The following is a 24,090-nucleotide window of genomic DNA, read 5'->3' as shown; positions in this document are numbered from 1 at the left end:
AGTCTTTCAGAAAGCTCTGAGGACTGTTCTGCCCATTAGAGGTCAAAGCAACGAGATTTTCTGCACAACTTAGAGGTCAAAACATAATTTTTTGAGATAAAGGGTTATGAATCAAAGTAACATATTGACAGTTTACATAGTCCAACAAGGCAATAGTGGGTCATTGTGACCCCTTACAGGATTGAGAGAGGAATGTTATCTCCTAATCTCCTAAGTAGTTAGCTTGCTGGTGCCAGTAGGAAATTGCTTCTTTTTCTTTCTTTCTTTCTTTCTTTTCTTTTGTGAGTGGGCATTCCTGGGTCTTCTAAGAGAATCTAGGTAATATATTAATGTATAATGCAGATGCACACTGCACACTAAAGGGGAGGAGGTGGTAGCTCAAATGGTGGAAAAATTTTGTTAAATTTTTCTTGTCTTTCCTTTAAAACAATTGTATTTCATTAATCACAGTGATCATATTTCTAATTCAATATATTTTGGTGCAGATAAGCTTGATATCTGCCATAGTGACCTTTAAAGCTAATTATAATGTTTGTTTTACTATGATATTACTTGGCAAATTAGATAATGGCCTTTTGTCTGTGTGAATGATAAATGTGCTACTCTATGGATGAAGATTGTCAATACTTAGATGTATTACAAGAATGATTAAAATTGATGACCCATGTTTTTTAATTTTATGAAAAACAAGTTTGAAATGGCTATTTAAGAAAGTCTTTTGTTGGAAGTAATCCAAATTATTTTAATACTGTCAACTTTTCACATATATATAGATGTTTATTGTTTGTACAACATACAGGCATTAGTATAAAATTCTTAAAGGTGTAAGTCAAGTCCTTTTAGATTTCTTGGCAAGGCTCAAGTATTTCTTGTTAACTTTGCAAGTGCGGGGGAAAACTGACCATGCAGAGGGCCATTCTCCTTGATTTATCAGAGTACCCTGATAAAAAGAGCAGTATCATATCTTCCCTAAGGGCTTGATCTCAAAAGTGGTTTATCCTAGAGAAGTTAAGAATGTGTTCTCCTTTTCCTCTTTTCCCACCACATATTTCTTTGGTGAGGATCTTGCACTCAAAGCATGGAAAGAACAAAATGCTGCAAAACAGATTCATATTCATCCACTCTTTTCATGTGGCAAGTGGGCCATCATACTTTGAGACAGGAATTTTAAGTCTTTAGTGAACTAGGTTTCACTATGGAGTTGAGATATTAAAATACATCAGTAAACTCTAAAGTTTTATTGTATTGTGTTTCTTGAATAAAGTATAATTTTGTTACTTAATATTATCATGAAAATACTGAGAAATTTTTACTTGTTTTTTCCATTGCTTTTAGTAGGCCTGTAGTCTGGATGTTTCAAAATATTTTATAAAACTATAAATCTTAAAGCAAATATATCCTGATATTAATCACCATAAGAGAAAAAGAGAGACATTTATTGATGTGACTTATAATGTCACAATGACATTATACAAGGAGACTCTAGCAAATAGAAGGTTTTAATACCATCTATTCTTTCCAAACAATGGAATTCAGAAGGAAAAAAAAAGACAATATGTTACAGATTATCATGCCAGAACGGAATTGCTGACATTGACAAACCAATACAAAATTAAAAGAATTAATAGTTATAATATCCTAATGGGTATAACTGTATTAAACAGCCCTAGTAGATGGCATCACATTCAAGTCATCTATATAACGACTAAGTAACAACATATGAAGTAGAAAAGACTGATTTAGTTGGAGGGATTATGATGGAGACAAGGGAAGCTCCTAAACTCCCTTCCTTCCACAGACACACATACAGAGCAATTCCTCTGAGAAAAATCCAGAAACTAGCTGAATGACTCCTACACATCAGGCAGCTGAGCAAACACCCACACAGAAATGGGTTGGAAAGGGTGAGGCACACTCTTTCCATAAACACTACTCCCAGCATAGTGCCATACAATTGGAAGGGAATCCCCAACCCTCAGCTTCTACATGAAGAGCAAAGGACTTGGACCACATGTTTAACACCTCAGTTTTTAAGGCTGCCACTCAAGAGAGAGCCCCTCAAAAACACCTAGGTCCAAAAGCCAATGGGACATGCATCCACATGACCACAGTGGTGTGAAACTAGAAATTAATTACAAGAAAAAAACTGGAGAATCTACAAATATGTGGAGATTAGCCAAAGGCTCCTGACAACCATTGGGTCAAAAGAAATCAAGAGTGAAATAAAAAAGTACCTTGAGACAAATGCAATTGGAAATGGAAACATACCATGCCAGAACATATAGAATACACCTAAAGCAGTTCTAAAAGGGAAGTTTATAGAAATAGATGCCAACATTAAATAAAAATAGAGAAATCAAATAAAGAACTTTATACCTCAAGGAACTAGAAAAATGAGAAAAAACTAAGCTCAAATTTAGGTGAGGGAAGGAAATAACAAAGATCAAAGTGGAGATAAATGAAATAGAGACTAAAAAGACAATAGAAAATATCAATGAAGGTAGTTTTAAAAGATAAACAAAATTGACAAATCTTTAACTAGACAAAGGAAAAAGAAAACTTTTAAAAATCATAAAGGTAAGAAGATCAATTGCAGCTAATACCACAGAAATACTAAAGATCATAAGAAACTACTATGAACAATAATACTGACAAATTATATACCCTAGAAGAAACGAATAAATACCTAGAAGCATAAAACATATCAAGCATGAATTATAATTAAAAGGAAAATCTGAACTAACCAATAACAAGAGAGTAGTTTGAATCAGTAACCAAATCACTCCTCCACAAAAAAGTCAAGGACCATATGGCTTCATGGATAATTTCTACCAAACCTTTAAACAAGAATAATTACCAAAACTTTTAAAATTATTCCAATAAATAGAAGCAGAGAGAACACTTCCAAATTTACTTTCAAGGCCAACATTACACTGATACCAAAGCCAGACAATGACACTACAAAAAAAGTAAATTTCAGACTGATTGTTGAACATAGATGCAAAATCCTCTACAAAATATTAACAAACCAAATTAAACAGTACATTAAAAGGATGGAACGAAGATCATATCAAGATCAAGAGGGATTTGCCCAGAGATGCAAGGATGGTTTGATATCAGCGAATTGACCAATGCGATGGCACCACATTACAAAAAGAATAAAAATCATATGATCATCTCAATAGAGGCAGAAAAAGCTTTTGACATAATTCACATCATTTCATGATAAAAAAATCTCAAGAACCTGAGTATAGAAGGAACATACTGCACTATAAAAAAGGCCATGTATGACAAGCCCACATCTAACATCATATCTAATGTTGAAAAGCTGAAAGTTTTTCATTTAACATGAGGATGTCTTCTCTCACCACTATTTTTCTTTTTTTATTTTTATATTTATTTAGTTATTTATTTATTTTTGAATTTTATTTTATTTTTTTATATAGCAGGTTCTTATTAGTTATCCATTTCATACATATTAGTGTATATATGTCAATCCCAATCTCCCAATTCATCACACTACAACCACCACCCACCCCCGCCACGTCCCCCCTTGATGTCTATACAGTTGTTCTCTACATCTGTGTCTCAATTTCTGCCCTACAAACTGGTTGATCTGTACCATTTTTCTAGGTTCCACATATATGTGTTAATATACAATATTTGTTTTTCTCTTTCTGACACTTCACTCTGTATGACAGTCACTAGATCCATCCACATCTCTACAAATGACTCAATTTCGTTCCTTTTTCTGGATGAGTAATATTCCATTGTATATATGTACCATATCTTCTTTATCCATTCATCTGTCAATGTGCATTTAGGTTGCTTCCATGTCCTGGCTATTGTAAATACTGCTGCAATGAACATTGGAGTATGTGTGTCTTTTTGAATTATGGTTTTCTCTGGGTATATGCCCAGTAGTGGGATTGCTGGGTCATATAGTAATTCTACTTTTAGTTATATTAAGGAACCTCCATAGAGTTCTCCATAGAGGCTGTATCAATTTACATTCCAACCAACAATACAAGGGGGTTCCCTTTTCTCCACACCCTCTCCAGAATTTAATGTTTGTAGATTTTCTAATGATGCCCATTCTAATTGGTGTGAGGTGATACCTCAGTGTAGTTTTGATTTGCATTACTATAATAATTAGTGATTTTGAGCAGCTTTTCATGTGCATCTTGGCCAACTATGTGTCTTCTTTGGAGAAATGTCTATTTAGGTCTTCTGCCCATTTTTCGATTGGGTTGTTTGTTTTATTAATATTGAGCTGCATGAGGTGTTTATATATTTTAGAGATTAATCCCTTGTCCATTGATTCATTTGCAAATATTTATCCCATTCTGAGGGCTGTCTTTTCATCTTGTTTGTACTTTCCTTTGCTGTGCAAAAGCCTTTAAGTTTCTATAGCTCCCATTTGTTCATTTTTCTTTTCATTTCCATTACTCTAGGATATGGATCAAAAAAGATCTTCCTGTGATTTATGTCAGAGTGTTCTTCCTAAGTTTTCCTCTAAGAGTTTAAGTGTCTGGTCTTACATTTAGGTCTCTAATGCATTTTGAGTTTATTTTTGTGTATGGTGTTAGGGAGTATTCTTTTTTTTTTTTTTACATCTTTATTGGAGTATAATCGCTTTACAATGTTGTCTTAGTTTCTGCTTCATAACAAAGTGAATCAGTTATACATATACATATGTACCCATATCTCCTCCCTCTTGCATCTCCCTCCCTCCCAACTTCCCTATCCCACCCATCCAGGTGTTCAGAATGCACCGAGCTGATCTCCCTGTGCTATGTGTCTGCTTCCCACTAGCTATTTATTTTACGTTTGGTAGTGTATATATGTCCATGTCACTCTCTCACCTTGTCACAGCTTACCCTTTCTCCTCCCCATATCCTCAACTCCATTCTCTAGTAGGTCTGTGTCTTTATTCCCATCTTACCCCTAGATTCTTCATTACAATTTTTTTTCTTAGATTCCATATATATGTGTTAGCATATGGTATTTGTCTTTCTCTTTCTGATTTACTTCACTCTGTATGACAGACTCTAGGTCCATCCACCTCACTACAAATAAATCAATTTCACTTCTTTTTATGGCTGAGTAATTTTCCATTGTATATACGTGCCACATCTTCTTTATCCATTCATCCGATGATGGACACTTAGGTTGTTTCCATCTCCTGGCTGTTGTAAACAGAGCTGCAATGAACATTTTGGCACATGACTCTTTTTGAATTATGGTTTCCCCAGGGTATATGCCCAGTAGTGGGATTGCTGGGTCATATGGTAGTTCTATTTGTAGTTTTTTAAGGAACTTCCATACTGTTCTCCATAGAGACTGTACCAATTCACATTCCCATCAGCAGTGCAAGAGTGTTCCCTTTTCTCCACACCCTCTCCAGCATTTATTGTTTCTACATTTTTTGATGATGGCCATTCTGACTAGTGTGACATAATATCTCATTGTAGTTTTGATTTGCATTTCTCTAATGATTAATGATGTTGAGCATTCTTTCATGTGTTTGTTGGCAATCTCTATATCTTCTCTCAGGAAATGTCTGTTTAGGTCTTCTGACCATTTTTGGATTGGGTTTTTTGTTTTTTGTTATTGAGCTGCATGAAGTCTTGTAAATTTTGGAGATTAATCTTTTGTCAGTTGCTTCATTTGAAAATATTTTCTCCCATTCTGAGGGTTGTCTTTTGGTCTTGTTTATGTTGCCTTTGCTGTGCAAAAGCTTTGAAGTTTCATTAGGTCCCATTTGTTTATTTTTGTTTTTATTTCCATTTCTCTAGGAGGTGGATCAAAAAGGATCTTGCTGTGATTTATGTCATAGAGTGTTCTGCCTGTTTTCCTCTAAGAGTTTGAGAGTATCTGGCCTTATATTTAGGTCTTTAATCCATTTTGAGCTTATTTTTGTGTATGGTGTTAAGGAGTGTTATAATCTCATACTTTTACATGTACCTGTCCAGTTTTCCCAACACCACTTATTGAAGAGGCTATCCTTTCTCCACTGTATATTCCTGCCACCTTTATCAAAGATAAGGTGACCATATGTGCGTGGGTTGATCTCTGGGCTTTCTATCCTGTTCCATTGATCTATATTTTTGTTTTTGTTCCAGTACCATACTGTCTTGATTACTGTAGCTTTGTAGAATAGTCTGAAGACTGGGGGCCTGATTCTTCCAGCTCCGTTTTTCATTCTCAAGATTGCTTTGGTTATCAGGGTCTATTGTGTTTCCATACAAATTGTGAAATTTTTTGTTCTATTTCTGTGAAAAATGCCAGTGGTAGTTTGATAGGTATTGCATTGAATATGTAGATTGCTTTGGGTAGTAGAGTCATTTACACAATGTTGATTCTTCCAAGAATCCAAGAACATGGTATACCTCTCCATCTATTTGTATCATCTTTAATTTCTTTCATCAGTGTCTTATAATTTGCTGCATACAGGTCTTTTGTCTCCTTAGGTAGGTTTATTCCTAGATATTTTATTATTTTTGCTGCAGTGGTAAATGGGAGTGGTTTCTTGATTTCACTTTCAGATTTTTCATTATTAGTGTATAGAAATGCCAGAGATTTCTGTGCATTAATTTTTTATCCTGCTACTTTACCAAATCCATTGATAAGCTTTAGTAGTTTTCCGGTAGCATCTTTAGGATTCTGTATGTATAGTATCATGTCATCTGCAAACAGTGACAGTTTTACTTCCTGTTATCCAATTTGGATTCCTTTTACTTCCTTTTCTTCTCTGAGTGCTGTGGCTAAAACTTCCAAAACTCTGTTGAATAAGAGTGGTGAGAGTGGGCAACCTTGTCTTGTTCCTGATCGTGGTGGAAATGCTTTCAGTTTTTCACCATTGAGGATGATGTTTGCTGTGGGTTTGTCATATATGGCCTTTATTATGTTGAGGAAAGTTCCCTCTATGCCTACTTTCTGCAGGGTTTTTATCATAAATGGGTGTTGAATTTTGTCAAAAGCTTTCTCTGCATCTGTTGAGATGATCATATGTTTTTTCTCCTTCAATTTGTTAATATGGTTTATCACATTGATAGATTTGCATATATTGAAGAATCCTTGCATTCCTGGAATAAACCCCACTTGATCATGGTGTATGATCCTTTTAATGTGCTGTTGGATTCTGTTTGCTAGTATTTTGTTGAGGATTTTTGCATCTATGATCATCAGTGATATTGGCCTGTAGTTTTCTTTCTTTGTGACATCCTTGTCTGGTTTTGGTATCAAGGTGATGGTGGCCTCGTAGAAGGAGTTTGGGAGTGTTCCTCCCTCTGCTATATTTTGGAAGAGTTTGAGAAGGATAGGTGTTAGCTCTTCTCTAAACGTTTGATAGAATTCGCCTGTGAAGCCATCTGGTCCTGGGCTTTTCTTGTTGGAAGATTTTTAATCACAGTTTCAATTTCAGTGCTTGTGATTGGTCTGTTCATATTTTCTATTTCTTCCTGATTCAGTCTTGGCAGGTTGTGCATTTCTAAGAATTTGTCCATTTCTTCCAGATTGTCCGTTTTATTGGCATAGAGTTGCTTGTAGTAATCTCTCATGATCTCTTTTATTTCTGCAGTGTCATTTGTTACCTCTCCTTTTTCATTTCTAATACTATTGATTTGAGTCTTCTCCCTTCTTTTCTTGATGAGTCTGGCTAGTGGTTTATCTATTTTGTTTATCTTCTCAAAGAACCAGCTTTTAGTTTTATTGATCTTTGCTATTGTTTCCTTCATTTCTTTTTCATTTATTTCTGATCTGATTTTTATGATTTCTTTCCTTCTGGTAGCTTTGGGGTTTTTTTGTTCTTCTTACTCTAATTGCTTGAGGTGCAAGGTTAGGTTGTTTATTTGAGATGTTTCCTGCTTCTTAAGATGGGCTTGTATTGCTATAAACTTCCCCCTTAGAACTGCTTTTGCTGCATCCCATAGGTTTTGGGTCGTTTTGTCTCCATTGTCATTTGTTTCTAGGTATTTTTTTTATTTCCTCTTTGATTTCTTCAGTGGTCACTTCATTATCAAGTAGTGTATTGTTTAGCCTCCATGTGTTTGTATTTTTTACAGATCTTTTCCTGTAATTGATATCTAGTCTCATGGCATTGTGGTCAGAAAAGATACTTGATACAATTTCAATTTTCTTAAATTTACCAAGGCTTGATTTGTGACCCAAGATATGATCTATCCTGGAGAATATTCCATGAGCACTTGAGAAAAATGTGTATTCTGTTGTTTTTGGATGGAGTGTCCTATAAATATCAATTAAGTCCATCTCGTTTAATGTATCATTTAAAGCTTGTGTTTCCTTATTTATTTTCATTTTGGATGATCTGTCCATGGGTGAAAGTGGGGTGTTAAAGTCCCCTACTATGTATGTGTTCCTGTCAATTTCCCCTTTTATGGCTGTTAGTTTTTGCCTTATGTATTGAGGTGCTCCTATTTTGGGTGTTTAAATATTTACAATTGTTATATCTTCTTCTTGGATCGATCCCTTGATCATTATTTGGTGTCCTTCTTTGTCTCTTCTCATAGGCTTTATTTTAAAGTCTATTTTGTCTGATATGAGATTTGCTCCTCCAGCTTTCCTTTGGTTTCCATGTGCATGGAATATCTTTTTCCACCCCCTTACTTTCAGTCTGTATGTATTTCTAGGTCTGAGTGGGTCTCTTGTAGACAGCATATATATTGGTCTTGTTTTTGATCCATTCAGCCACTCTGTGTCTTTTGGTGGGAGCATTTAATCCATTTACATTTAAGGCAGTTATCGATATGTATGTTCCTATTCCCATTTTCTTAATTGTTTTGGTTTGTCATTGTAGATCTTTTCCTTGTCTTGTGTTTCTTGACTAGAGAAGACCCTTTAACATTTGTTGTAAAGCTGTTTTTGTGGTGCTGAACTCTCTCAGCTTTTGCTTGTCTGTAAAGATTTTAATTTCTCCATCAAATCTGAATGAGATCCTTGCTGGGTAGAGTAATCTTGGTTGTAGATTTTTTCCTTCACCACTTTAAATATGTCCTGCCAGTCCCTTCTGGCTTGCAGAGTTTCTTTTGAAAGATCAGCTGTTAACCTTATGGGGATTCCCTTGTGAGTTATTTGTTGTTTTTCCCTTGCTGCTTTTAATATATTTTCTTTGTATTTAATTTTTGACAGTTTGATTAATATGTGTCTTGGCGTGTTTTTCCTTGGATTTATCCTGTATGGGACTCTCTGTGCTTCCTGGAGTTGATTAACTATTTCCTTTCCCATATTAGGGAAGTTTTCAACTATAATCTTCAAATATTTTCTCAGTCCCTTTCTTTTTCTCTTCTTCTTCTGGAACCCCTATAATTCGAATATTGGTGCATTTAATATTGTCCCACAGTTCTCTGAGACTGTCCTCAATTATTTTCATTCTTTTTTCTTTATTCTGCTCTGCAGTAGTTATTTCTACTATTTTATCTTCCAGGTCACTTATCCGTTTTTCTGCCTCAGTTATTCTGCTATTGATCCCTTCTAGCGCATTTTAAATTTCATTTATTGTCTTGTTCATCATTGCTTGTTTCATCTTTAGTTCTTTAGGTCCTTGTTAAATGTTTCTTACATTTTCTCTATTCTATTTCCAAGATTTTGGATCATCTTTACTATCATTATTCTGAATTCTTTTTCAAGTAGACTGCCTATTTCCTCTTCTTTTGTTAGGTCTGGTGGGTTTTTATCTTTCTCCTTCATCTGCTATGTGTTTTTCTGTCTTCTCATTTGCTTATCTTACTGTGTTTGGGGTCTCCTTTTTACAGGCTGCAGGTTCGTAGTTTCTGTTGTTTTTGATGTCTTTCCTCAGTGGCTAAAGTTTGTTCAGTGGGTTGTGTAGGTTTCCGGTGGAGGGGACTAGTGCCTGTGTTCTGGTGGATGAGGCTGGATCTTGTCTTTCTGGTGGGCAGGTCCACATCTGGTGGTGTGTTTCGGGGTGTCTGTGGATTTATTATGTTTTTAGGCAGCCTCTCTGCTAATGGGTGGGGTTGTGTTCCTGTCTTGCTAGTTGTTTGGCATAGAGTGTCCAGCACTGTAGCTTGCTGGTCATTGAGTGAAGCTGGGTGTCAGTGTTGAGATGGAGATCTCTGGGAGATTTTCACCATTTGATATTACGTGGAGCTGGGAGTTGTCTTGTGGACCAGTGTCCTGAATTTGGCTCTCCCACCTCAGAGGCACAGCACAGACTCCTGGTTGCAACAACATGAGCCTTTCATCCACACGGCTCAGCATAAAAGGGAGAAAAAGTAGAAAGAAAGAAAAAAAGAAAGAACGTAAAAGAAAAGAAAATAAAGTAAGATAAAATAAAATAAAGTTATTAAAATAAAAAATAATTATTAAGAAAAAATTTAAAAAAAAAACGGTAGGATAGAACCCTAGGGCAAATGTTGAAAGCAAAGTTTTACAGACAAAATCTCACACAGAAGCATACACATACACACTCACAAATAGAGGAAAAGGGGTAAAATAATAAATCTTGCTCTCAAAGTCCACCTCTTCATTTTGGGATGATTCATTGTCTATTCATATATTCCACAGATGCAGGGTACATCAAGTTGATTGTGGAGATTTAATCCACCGCTCCTGAGACTGCTGGGAGAGATCTCCCTTTCTCTTCTTTGTTCACACAGCTCCCCGGGCTCAGCTTTGGATTTGGCCCTGCCTGTGTATGTAGGTCACCAGAGGGTGTCTGTTCTTTGCTTAGACAGGACAGGGTTAAAGGAGCAGCTGACTCGAGAGCTCTGGCTCACTCAAGTTGGGGGAAGGGAGGGGTTGTGGATGCAGGGCGATCCTGCTGCAACAGAGGCCAGCAGGACTTTGCACCAGCCTGAGGTGCGCCATGCGTTCTCCCAGGGAAGGTGTCCCTGGATCCCAGGACCCTGGCAGTGGCGAGCTGCACAGGCTCCCCTGAAGGCAGGTGTGGATAGTGACCTGTGCTCTCACACAGCCTTCTTGGTGGCGGCAGCAGCAGCCTTAGCATCTCATGCCCGTCTCTGGGGTCCATGATGTTAGCCGCGGCTCACGCCCATCTCTGGAGCTCCTTTAAGCAGCGCTCTTAATCCCCTCTCCTCACACACCAGGAAACCAAGAAAGAAGAAAATGTCTCTTGCCTCTTCGGCAGGTCCAGACGTTTCCCCGGACTCCCTCCCGGCTAGCCGTGGTGCACTAAACCCCTGCAGGCTGTGTTCATGCTGCCAACCCCAGTCCTCTCCCTGTGCTCTGAGGGAAGCCTGAGCCTCAGTTCCCAGCCCCGCCTGCCCCAGTGGGTGAGCAGACAAGCCTCTTGGGCTGGTGAGTGCCGGTCGACACCGAACCTCTGTGCGGGAATCTCTCCACTTTGCCCTCCACACCCCTGTTGCTGTGCTCTCCTCTGCAGCTCTGAAGCTTCCCCCTCTGCCACCTGCAGTCTCCACCCATGAAGGGGCTTCCTAGTATGTGGAAAGCTTTCCTCCTTCACAGCTCCCTCCCACTGGTGCAGGTCCCGTCCCTATTCTTTTGTCTCTGTTTATTGTTTTTTTAATTTTTCCCTACCCAGCTGTATGGGGAATTTCTTCCCTTTTGGGAGGTCTGAGGCCTTCTGCCAGCGTTCAGTACATGTCCTGTAGGAGTTGTTCCACGTGTAGATGTATTTCTGGTGTATCTGTGGGTAGGATGGTGATCTCCACATCTTACTCTTCCGCCATCTTCCCAGAAGTCCCTGTAGGGACTATTCTAACTTCATTCTTTTATATGTAGCTGTCCAGTTTTCCCAGCACCACTTATTGAAGACACTGTCTTTTCTCTATATCCTTACCTCTTTTGTCATAGATTAGTTGACCATAGGTTTGTGGGTTTACCTCTGGGCTTTCTATCCTGTTCCATTCATCTATATTTCTGTTTTTTGAGCCAGTACCATACTGTCTTAATTACTGTATCTTTGTAATATAGTCTGAAGTCAGGGAGTCTGATTCCTCCAGCTCCGTTTTTTTTCATCAAGACCACTTTCGCTATTCAGGGTCTTTTGTGTCTCCATACAAATGTTAAGATTTTTTTGTTCTAGTTCTGTAAAAAATGCCATTGGTAATTTGATAAGGATTGCACTGAATCTGTAGATTGCTTTGGGTAGTATAGTCATTTGCACAGTGTTGATTATTCCAATCCAAGAACATGATATATCTCTCCATCTGTTTGTATCATCTTTAATTTCTTTCATCCATGTCTTATAGTTTTCTGCATACTGGTCTTTTGTCTCCCTCAGTAGGTTTATTCCTAGGTATTTTATTCTTTTTGTTGTCGTGGTAAATGGGAGGGTTTCCTTAATTTTCCTTTCAGATATTTCATCATTAGTGTATAGGAATGCCAGAGATTTCTGTGCATTAATTTTGTATCCTGCAACATTACCAAATTCATTGATTAGCTCTAGTAACTTTCTGGTGCCATCTTTAGGATTCTTTATGTATAGTATCATGTAATCTGAAAAAAGTGACAGTTCTAATTCTTCTTTTCCAATTTGTATTCCTTTTAATCTTTTTCTTCTCTGATTGCCATGACTAGGACTTCCAGAACTATGTTGAATAATAGTAGTGAGAGTGGACATCCTTGTCTTTTTCCTGATCGTAGAGGAAATGCTTTCAGTTTTTCACCATTGAGAATGATGTTTGCTGTGGGTTTGTTCTGTATGACCTTTATTAGATTGAGGTAGGTTCCCCCTAATCCCACTTTCTGGAGAGTTGTTATCATAAATGGGTGTTAAATTTTGTCAAAAGCTTTCTCTGCATCTATTGAGATGATCATATATTTTTTCTTCTTCAATTTGTTAATATGCTGCATCACATTGATTGATTTGCATATATTGAAGAATCCTTGCACTCTTTGGTTAAATCTCACTTGATCATGGTGTATGATCCTTTTAATTTGTTGTTGGATTCTGTTTGCTAGCATTTGTTGAGGATGTTTGCATCTATATTCATCAGTGATATTGGTCTATAATTTTCTTTTTTTATAGTATCTTTGTCTGGTTTTGGTATCATGGTGATGGTGACCTCATAGAATGAGTTTGGGAGTGTTCCTTCCCCTGAAATTTTTTGGGAGACTTTGAGAAGGATGAGTGTTAGCTCGTCTCTAAATGTTTGATAGAATTTACCTGTGAAGCCATTTGGTCCTGGACTTTTGTTTGTTGGAAGATATTTAATCACAGTTTCAATTTCGTTACTTGCGATTGCTCTGTTCCTCCCTGGTTCAGTCTTGGAAGCTTATTCCTTTCTAAGAATGTGTCCATTTCTTCCAGGTTGTCCATTTTATCGGCATTCAGTTGCTTGTAGTAGTCTCTGAGGATGCTTTGTATTTCTGCAGTGTCTGTTGTAACTTCTCCTTTTCCTTTCTAATCTTATTGTTTTGAGTCCTCTTCCTCTTTTTCTTGATGAGTCTGGCTAATGATTTATCAATTTTGTTTTTCTTCTCAAAATACCAGCTTTTAGTTGGGTTTTTTTTTTTCAGCTTTTAGTTTTATTGATCTTTGCTATTGTTTTCTTTGTTTCTATTTCATTTATTTCTGCTCTGATTTTATGATTTCTTTCCTTCTACTAACTTTGGATTTTGTTTGTTCTTCTTTCTCTAGTTCTTTTCAGTGTAAGGTTAGATTGTTTGAGTAGTTTGTTGTTTCTTGAAGTAGGATTGTATTGCTATAAACTTCCCTCTGAGAACTGCTTTTGCTGCACTCAATATGTTGTGGATTGTCTTGTTTTCCTTGTCATTTGTCTCTAGGTATGTTTTGGTTTCTTCTTTGATTTCCTCAGTGATCTCTTGGTTATTTATTAATGTATTCTTTAGCCTCCATGTGTTTGTGTTTTTTACTTGTTTTCCCTGGAAGTGATTTCTAACTTCACAGCATTGTGGTCAGAAAATTGCTTGATATGATTTCCATTTTCTTAAATTTACTGAGGCTTGATTTGTGACCCAAGATGTGATCTATCCTGAAGAATATTCCATGCGCATTTGAGAAGAAAGTGTAATCTGCTGTTTTGGGATGGAATGTCCTATAAATATTAATTAAATCTCTGGCCTATTGTGTCATTTAAAGCTTGTGTTTCCTTATTAATTTTCTGTTTGGATGATCTGCCCATTGGTGTAAGTGAGGTGTTAAAGTTCCCCACTATTATTGTGTCACTGTCAATTTCCTCTTTTATAGCTGTCAACATTTGCCTTATGTATCGAGGTGCTCCTATGGGGGGTGGAGATATGTTTATTACTATTATATCTTCTTGTTGGATTGATCCCTTGATCATTATGTAGTGTCCTTCCTTGTTTCTTGTAACATTCTTTATTTTCAAGTCTATTTATCTGATATAAGTATTACTACTCCAGCTTTCTTTTGATTTCCATTTGCATGGAATATCTTTTTCCATCCCCACACTTTCAGTCTGTATGTGTCCCTAGGTCTGAAGTGGGTTGCTTGTAGACAGCATATATATGGGTCTTGTTTTTGTATCCATTCAGTGAGCCTGTGTCTTTTGGTTGGAGCTTTTAATCCATTCACGTTTAAGATAATTATTGATATGTACATTCCTATTACCATTTTCTTATTTATTTTCAGTTGTTTTTGTAGGTTCTTCTCTTCTGCTTTGCACTTAGAGAAGTGCCTTTAGCATTCGTTTTAGAACTGGTTTGGTGGTGCTGAATTCTGTTAGCTTTTGTTTGTCTGTAAAGCTTTTGATTTCTCCATCAAATCTGAATGAGATCCTTGCTGGGTAGAGTAATCTTGGTTGTAGGTCCTTCCTTTTCCTCACTTTAAATATGTCATGCTACTCCCTCCTGGTTTGTAGAGTTTCTGCTGATAAATCAGTTGTTAGCTCTATGAGAGTTCTTCTTTATGGTATTTGTCATTTTTCCCTTGCTGCTTTTAATAATATTTCTTTGTCTTTAATTTTTTTCAATTTGATTACTATGTGTCTTGGTTCGTTTCTTCTTGGGTTTATCCTGTATGGGACTCTGTGCTTCCTGGACTTGGGTTGCTATTTCCTTTCCCAAGTTAGGGGATTTTTCAACTATAATCTATTCAAATATTTTCTCGGGTCCTTTCTCTCTCTCTTCTCCTTCTGGGACCCCTATAATGCAAATGTTTTTGCATTTAGTGTTGTCCCAGAGGTCTCTTAGGCTGTCTTCATTTCTTTTCATTCTTTTTTCTTTATTCTGTTCCACAGCAGTGAATTCCACCATTCTATCTTCCAGGTCACTTATCCATTCTTCTGCCTCAGTTATTCTCCTACTGATTCCTTCTAGTGTATTTTTCATTTCAGTTATTGTATTGTTCATCTCTGTTTGTTTGTTCTTTAATTCTCTAGGTGTTTGTTAGACATTTCTTGCATCTTCTCAACCTTTGCCTCTATTCTTTTTCTGAGGTCCTAGATCATCTTCACTATCATTATTCTGAATTCTTTTTCTGGTAGGTTGCCTATCTCAACTTCATTTAGTTGTTTTTCTGGGGTTTTATTTTGTTCCTTCATCTGGTACATAGCCCTCTGCCTTTTCTTCTTGTCTATCTTTCTGTGAATGTAGTTTTTGTTCCACAGGCTGCAGGATTGTAGTTCTTGTTTCTGCTGTCTGCCCTCTGGTGGATGAGGCTATCTAAGAGGCTTGTGCAAGTTTCCTGATGGGAGGGACTGGTGGTGGGTAGAGCTGGCTGTTTCTCTGGTGGGCAGAGCTCAGTAAAACCTTAATCTGCTTGTCTGCTGATGGGTGGGTCTGGGTTCCCTCCCTGTTGGTTGTTTGGCCTGAGGTGACCCAACAATGGAGCCTACCCAGGCTCTTTGGTTGGGCTAATGGTGGATGCCGGGAGGGCTCATGCCAAGGAGTACTTCCAGAACTTCTGCTACCAGTGTCTCTGTCCTCACAGTAAGACACAGCCACCCCTTGCCTCTGCAGGAGACCTCCCAAAACTAGCAGGCAGGTCCGGTTCAGTCTCCTATGGGGTCACTTCTCCTTCCCCTGGTCCCAATGTGCACAACACCCTGTGTTTGTCCTCCAAGAGTGGCATCTCTGTTTCTCCCAGCCTTGTCAAAGTCTTGCAATCAAATCCTGCCAGCTTTCAAAATCTGACTGTCTAGGAATTCCTCCTCCCATTGCCAGACCCCCAAGCTGGGAAGCCTGACATGGGGCTCAGCACCTTCACTCCAGTGGGTAACTTCTGTGGTTTAAATGTTCTCCAGTTTGTGAGTCACCCACCCGGCAGTTACAGGATTTGATTTTATTGTGATTGTGCCCCTTCTACCGTCTCACTGTGGCCTCCCCTTTGTCTTTGGATGTGGGGTATCTTTTATGGTGAGTTCCAGTGTCCTCCTGTCAGTGACTGCTCAGCAGTTAGTTGTGATTCTGGTGCTCTTGCAAGAGGGAGTGAGCACACGTCCTTCTAGTCTGTCATCTTGATTCAATCTCTCACCACAATTTTTCAATATAGTACTGAAGTCCTAGCCAGAGCAATGAGCCAAAAAATAAATAAATAAAAGGATTCAATTTAGAAAGGAAGAAGTAAAATTGTCTGTATATAGATGACATTATAGTATTGATAGAAAAAATCACCAAAAAAGATTCCAAAAAAAATTTTTAGAATAAATGACTTCAGTAAATTTGCAGGATACAGAATTAATATAGAACTCAGTTGTGTTTCTATACAATAACAGCAAACTCTCAGAAAGAAAAATTAAGAACAGCTGGAGGCATTACATTTCCTGATTTCAAACTCTATTACAAAGCTATAGTAATCAAATCAATATTGTATTGGAATAAAAACAGACACATAGATAAATGGAACAGAATATAGAGCTCAGGAATAAACCCCAGCATATATGGTCACTTAACTTTCAACAAAGGAGTGAAGAATATACAATAAGGAAAGGTTAGTCTCTTCAATAAATAATGTTGGGAAAACTGAATATGCACATTCAAAAGAATGAAAATGGACCTTTTTACTATATAAAATGGATTATTGAAAATAAGATCTGAAACTGTAAAACTCCTAGAAGAAAAGCTAGGGGATAATCCCCTTGACTTTGGTCCTGGCAATGAGTTTTTGGATCTGATACCTAAAGCACAAGCAAAAAAAAAAAAAAAAAAAAAAAAAACCAAATAAGTGAGACTACCTCAAATGAAAAAGCTTCTACACAGCAAAGGAAACCATCAACAAAATAAATAGACAATCTACTGAATGGGAGAAAATATTTGCAAACCACATATCAAATAAAGGGTTAATATTGAAAATATACTAGGAATTCCTACAACTTAATAGCAAAACTCAAGTAATTTAAAAATGGACAAATGACCTAAGACATTTTTCCAAACAAGACAAATTATCAACAGATATGAAAAGATGCTCAACATAATTACTCATCACAGAAATGCAAATCAAAACCCCAATGAGATACCACCTCAAACCTCAAATTTGTTAGGGTGGCTATTATCTAAATGGATAAATATATATTATATATATATATATATAAAAACATGGTATAACACGGTCATTATAGTTATTAATACTATATTATTGAAATTTGCTAAGAGAGTAGAAATTTTGTTCTCATCAAAAAAAGAAATGTGAAGTGTTGGGTGTGTTAATTAAATCAATGGTGGGTATCTTTCACAGTGTGTACACATATCAAATCATCAATTGTACAGTTTGAATATATCGCAATTTTATTTGTCATGTATCCCTCAATACAGTTGAAAAAATATTGATTTAATGAGAATAGTAAGAACTGATTCCTAAAATAAAAATTCTTACTGGTTAGTGAAGGCTACAAATATTCTAGAAAGTTTCAAATATTCTGTAGTCATAAAGTTGAAAATCAAAATAGAAAGTATGAAGTCCAATTCATATTTAACAAAAAGAGAAGAATGAAACAAGGCAAACATCAATATGGGATGTTTAAAATTATATCATGAATTTACAAGCATATTATTTTTATAATTGAAGTATAGTTCATTTACAATATTGTGTTAATTTTAGGTGTACAGCATAGTGATTTAGGTGTGGGGTTTTTTGCAGATTATATTCCATTATAGGTTATTATGAATTATTGAATGTAATTCCCTGTGGTATACAGTAAATTCTTATTCCTTATCTATTTTATATATAGTAGATTTGTATCCATTAATCCCATACTCCTAATTTGTTTCTTCTCCTTCCCTCTACACTTTGGTAAACATAAGTTTCTTTTCTATGTCTGTGAGTCCATTTCTGTTTTCTATATAGATTCATTTGTATTCTTTTTTAGATTCCTCATATAAGTGATATCATATAGTATATGTCTTTTTGCTGTCTGACTTACTTCACTAAGCATAATATTCTCTAGGTCCATCCATGTTGCTGCAAATGGCGTTATATCATTCTTTTTATGGTTTCATAATATTCCATTGTGTGTGTGTATATATATATATATATATATATATATATATATATATATATATATATCCCATATATTTTAAGCCAGTTGTCTGTTGATGAACACATGGGTTGTTTCCATGTCTTGACTGTTGGAAATAGTGCTACTATGAACATTGGGCTGCATGTATCTTCTTGGATATGTGCCCAGGAGAGGGATTTCTATATCTTATGGTAGTTCTATTTTTAGTTTTTCAAGGAATATTTATTCTGTTTTCCATAGTGGCTGCACCAATTTACATTCCTACAAACAGTGTGCAAACTCTTTCTAGCAATTATTATTTGTAGATTTTTTTTTTTTTTTTTTTTTTGCTGTACTTGGGCCTCTCACTGTTATGGCCTCTCCCATTGTGGAGCACAGTCTCCGGATGCGCAGGCTCAGCAGCCATGGCTCGCTGGCCCAGCCACTCCGTGGCATGTGGGATCCTCCCAGACTGGGGCATTTGCAGGCCGACTCTCAACCACTGAGCCACCAGGGAAGCCCTATTTGTAGATTTTTTGATGATAGCCTGTTGTGAGATGATACCTCAATGAGATTTTGATTTGCATCTTTCTAATAATTAGTGATGTTGAGCATCTTTTCATGTGCCTATTGGTCATCTGTATGTCTTCTTTGGAAGAAATATCTATTTAGGTCTCTGTCCATTTTTTGATTGGGTTGTTTATTTTTCAGATATTAAGCTATATGAACTGTGGGTATATTCTGCATATTAACCTCTTGTCAGTTGCATCATTTGAAAATATTTTCTCCCATTCCATAGGTTGTCTTTTCATTTTGCTTATGGTTTCCTTTGCTTCACAAAAGCTTTTAAGTTTGATTAGGTCCAATTTGTTTATCTTTGCTTTTATACATTTTGCCTTTGGGAGACAGATCAAGGAAAATATTACTACGATTTATGTCAAAGACTGTTTTGCCTGTGTTCTCTTCTAGGAGCTTGTAGTGTCCTGTCTTACATTTAGGTCTTTAAACTGTTTTGAGATTATTTTTGTATATGGTATGAGAGAGTGTTCTAATTTCATTGAATTACATATAGCTATTCAGTTTTCCCAACAGCACTTGATGAAGAGACTGTCTTTTCTCCATAGTATATTCTTCACTTCTTTGTCATAGATTAATTTATAGTAGATGCATAGGTTTATTTCTAGGCTCTATATTCTGTTCCATTGCTTTATATGTCTGTTTTTGTGCCAATACCACACTGTATTGTTTACTGGAACTTTGCACTATAGTCTAAAGTGTGGAAGGGTTTTACTTCCAGCTTTAATCATTTTCCTCAGGATTGCTTTGCCAATTCTGGGTCTTTTGTGGTTCCATATAAACATCTTTATTGGAGTATAATTGCTTTACAATGTTGTGGTAATTTCTGCTGCATAACAAAGTTAATCAGCTATACGTGTACATATATCACCATATACCCTCTCTCTTGTACCTCCCTCCCACTCTTCCTATCCCACCCCTCTATGTGGTCACAAAGCAGTGAGCTGATCTCCCTGTGCTATGCAGCTGCTTCCCACTAGCAATTTTACATTTGGTAGTGTATATATATCAATGTTACCCTTTCACTTTGTCCCAGCTTACCCTTCCCCCTCCCTGTGTCCTCAAGTCCATTCTCTACATCTGTGTCTTTATTCCTGTCCTGCCCCTAGGTTCTTCAGAGCATTTTTTTATTATTATTCCATATATATGTTTTAACATATGGTATTTGTTTTTCTCTTTCTGACTTACTTCACTCTGTATGACACACTAGGTCCATCCACCTCACTACAAATAACTCAATTTCATTTCTTTTTATGGCTGAGTTATACTCCATTGTATATATATGCCACATCTCTTTATCCATTTATCTGTTGATGGACACTTCGGTTAGTTCCATGTCCTGACTACTGTAAATAATGCTGCAATGAACATTGTGGTGCATGTCTCATTTTGAATTATGGTTTTCTCAGGGTATATGCCCAGTAGTGGGAATGCTGGGTCATACTGTAGTTCTATTTTTAGTTTTTTAAGGAAAATCCATACTGTTCTCTATAGTGGCTGTATCAATTTACATTCCCACCAACAGTAAAATATGGTTCCTTTTTCTCCACGTCCACTCGAGCATTTATCATTTGTAGATTTTTTGATGATGGCCATTCTGACTGGTGTGACATGAAACCTCATTGTGGCTTTGATTTGCACTTCTCTAATGACTAGTGATGTTGAGCATCCTTTCATATGTTTGTTGGAAATCTGTATATCTTCTTTGGAAATATCTATTTAGGTCTTCCCCCTAGTTTTGGATTGGGTTTTTTGTTTTCTTGATATTGAGCTGCATGAACTGCTGTGTATTTTGGAGATTACTACTTAGTCAGTTGCTTCATTTGCAAATATTTTCTCCCATTCTGAAGGTTCTCTTTTCATCTTCTTTATGATTTCCATTGCTGTGCAAAGCTTTTAAGTTTCATTAGGTCCCATTTGTTTATTTTTGTTTCTATTTCCTTTTCTCTAGGAGGTGGGTCAAAAAGGATCTTGCTGTGATTCATGGCAGAAAGTGTTCTGTCTATGTTTTCCTCTCAGAGTTTTATAGTGTCTAGCCTTACCTTTAGGTCTTTAATCCGTTTTGAGTTTATTTTTGTGTATGGTGTTAGGGAGTGTTATAATTTCATACTTTTACATGTACCTGTCCAGTTTTCCCAGCACCACTTATTGAAGAGGCTGTCTTTTCTCCAATGTATATTCTTGCCTCCTTTATCAAAGATAAGGTGACTATATGTACATGGGTCTATCTCTGGGCTTTCTCTCCTGTTCCATTGATCTATATTTCTGTTTTTGTGCTAGTACCATACTGCTTTGATTACTGTAGCTTTGTAGTATAGTCTGAAGTCAGGGAGCCTGATTCCTCCAGCTCCGTTTTTCTTTTTCAAGATTGCTTTGGCTATTTGGGGTCTATTGTGTTTCCATACAAATTGTGAAATTTTTTGTTCTAGTTCTGTGAAAAATGCCATTGGTAGTTTGATAGGGATTGCATTGAATCTGTAGATTGGGTAGTATATTCATTTCCACAATTTTGATTTTTCCCATCCAAGAACATGGTATATGTCTCCATCTGTTTGGATCATCTTTAATTTTTTTTGTCCGTGTCTTAACAGTTTTCTGCATACAGGTCATTTTTCTCCTTAGGTAGGTTTATTCCTCAGTATTTTATTCTTAATGTTGCAGTGGTAAATGGGAGTATTTCCTTAACCTCTCTATCATTTTTTTCATCATTAGTGTATAGGAATATAAGAGATTTCTGTGCATTAATTTTGTATCCTGCTACTTTATGAAATTATTGATTAGCTCTAGTAGTTTTCTGGTAACATTTTTAGGATACTCTATACATAGTATCATGTCATCTGCAAACAGTGAGAGTTTTATTTCTTCTTTTCCAATTAGGATTCCTTTTATTTCTGTATTATCTAATTTCTGTGGCTAAAACTTCCACAACTATGTTGAATAATAATGGTGCGACTGGGCGACCTTGTCTTTTTCCTGATCTTAGTGGAAATGTTTTCAGTTTTTCACCTTTGAGAATGATGTGGGCTGTGGGTTTGTCATATATGGCCTTTATTATGTTGAAGTAATTTCTCTCTATGGCTACTTTCTGAATGGCTTTTATCATAAATGGGTGTTGAATTTTGTTGAAAGCTTTTTCTGCATTATTGGGATTATCATGTGGATTTTATCTTTAATTTGTTAATATGGTTTATCGCATTGATTGATTTATGTATATTGAAGAATGCTTGCATTCCTGGGATAAACCACACTTGATCATGGTGTATGATCATTTTCATGTGCTGTCGGATTCTGTTTGCTAGTATTTTGTGGAGGATTATTGCATCTATGTTCATTAGTAATATTGGCTTGTAGTTTTCGTTTTTTGTGACATCTTTGTCTGGTTTTGGTATCAGGGTGATGTTGGCCTCATAGAATGCATTTGGGAGAGATCCTTCCTCTGCAATATTTTGGAGGAGTTTGAGAGGGATAGGTATTAGCTTTCCCTAAATGTTTAATAGAATTCACCTATGAAGCCATCTGGTCCTGGGCTTTTGTTTGTTGGAAGATATTTAGTCACAGTTTCAATTTCAGTGCTTGTGATTGGTCTGTTTTATTTTCGATTTCTTCCTGGTTTTCCAACTTATTGGCATATAGGTGCTTGTAGTAATCTCTCATGATCCTTTGTATTTCTGCAGTGTCAGTTGTTACTTCTATTTCATTTCTATTTCTGTTGATTTGAGTCTTCTCCCTTTTTTTATTGATGTGTCTGCCTAATGGTTTATCAGTTTTGTTTATCTTCTCAAAGAACCAGTTTTTAGTTTTATTGATCTTTGCTATCATTTCCTTCATTTCTTTTTCATTTATTTCCTATCTGATCTTTATGATTTCTTTCATTCTGCTAACTTTGGGGGTTTTGGGTCCTCTTTCTCTAATTGCTTTAGGTGTAAAATTAGGATGTTTATTTGAGATTTTTCTTGTTTCCTGAGGTAGCATTTTATTGCTCTAAAGTTCTCCCTTAGAACTGCTTTTGCTACATCCCATACATTTTGGGCTGTCGTGTTTTCATTGTCCTTTGTTTCTAGGTAGTTTTTGATTTCCTTTTTGATTTCTTTAGTGATCTCCTGGTTATTAAGTAGCATATTGTTTATCTTCCATGTGTTTTCATATTTTACAGTTTTTTCCTGTAATTGATATCTTATCTCATAGCATGTGGTTGGAAAAGATACTTGCTATGATTTCAATTTTCTTAAATTTACCAAGGCTTGATTTGTGACCCAAAATATGATCTATCCTAGGTAATGTTCCATGGGCACTTGAGAAGAAACTGTATGCTGTTGTTTTAGGATGGAATGTCCTATAAATATCAATTAAGTCCACCTTGTTTAATGTGTCATTGAAAGCTTGTGTTTCCTTATTTATTTTCATTGTGGATAATCTTCCATTGGTGAAAGTGGGGTGTTAATGTCCCCTACTATGATTGTGTTACTGTCGATTCCCCCTTTTATCACTGTTAATATTTGCCTTATGTATTGAGGTGCTCCTATGTTAGGTGCACAAATATTTACGATTGTTATATCTTCTTCTTACATTGATCCCTTGATCATTATGGAATGCCATTCATTGTCTCTTGTAATAGTCAATTTTGTCTGATATGAGAATTGCTACTCCAGCTTTCTTTTGATTTCCATTTGCATGGAATATCTGTTTCCATCCCATCACTTTCAGTATGTACGTGTCCCTAGATATTAAGTGGGTCTCTTGTAGACAGCATATATATGGGTATTTTTCTGTATTCATTCAGCCAGTCTATGTCTTTCAGGTGGAACATTTAATCCATTTACACTAAAGGTAGTTATCAATATGTATGTTCCTATTACCATATTCTTAATTGCTTTGGGTTTGTTATTGGAGGTCTTTTCCTCTCTTGTGTTTCCTGCCTAGAGAAGTTTCTTTAGCATTTGTTGTAAAGCTGGTTTGGTGGTGCTGAATTCAACTTGCTTTTGCTTGTCTGTAAAGGTTTTAATTTCTCTGTTAAATCTGAATGAGATCCTTGCTGGGTAGAGTGATCTTAGTTGTAGGTTTTTCCCTTTCATCACTTTAAATATGTCCTGCCACTCCCTTCTGGCTTGCAGAGTTTCTGATGAAAGATCAGCTG

The 24,090-nt window shown here is 36.4% G+C and overlaps 1 protein-coding gene across 3 annotated transcripts in view; it reads left to right on the top strand.

The window, feature by feature from the left end:
• Positions 1 to 24,090, top strand: part of GRIA4 (glutamate ionotropic receptor AMPA type subunit 4) — a 515,737-nt gene that overhangs the window by 374,431 nt on the left and 117,216 nt on the right. The window lies entirely within an intron of this gene.

Source organism: Delphinus delphis, chromosome 8 (genome assembly GCF_949987515.2).
Source record: "Delphinus delphis chromosome 8, mDelDel1.2, whole genome shotgun sequence".
NCBI classification, from domain to species: domain Eukaryota; kingdom Metazoa; phylum Chordata; class Mammalia; order Artiodactyla; family Delphinidae; genus Delphinus; species Delphinus delphis.
This window is presented reverse-complemented; position numbering and strand designations above follow the sequence as displayed.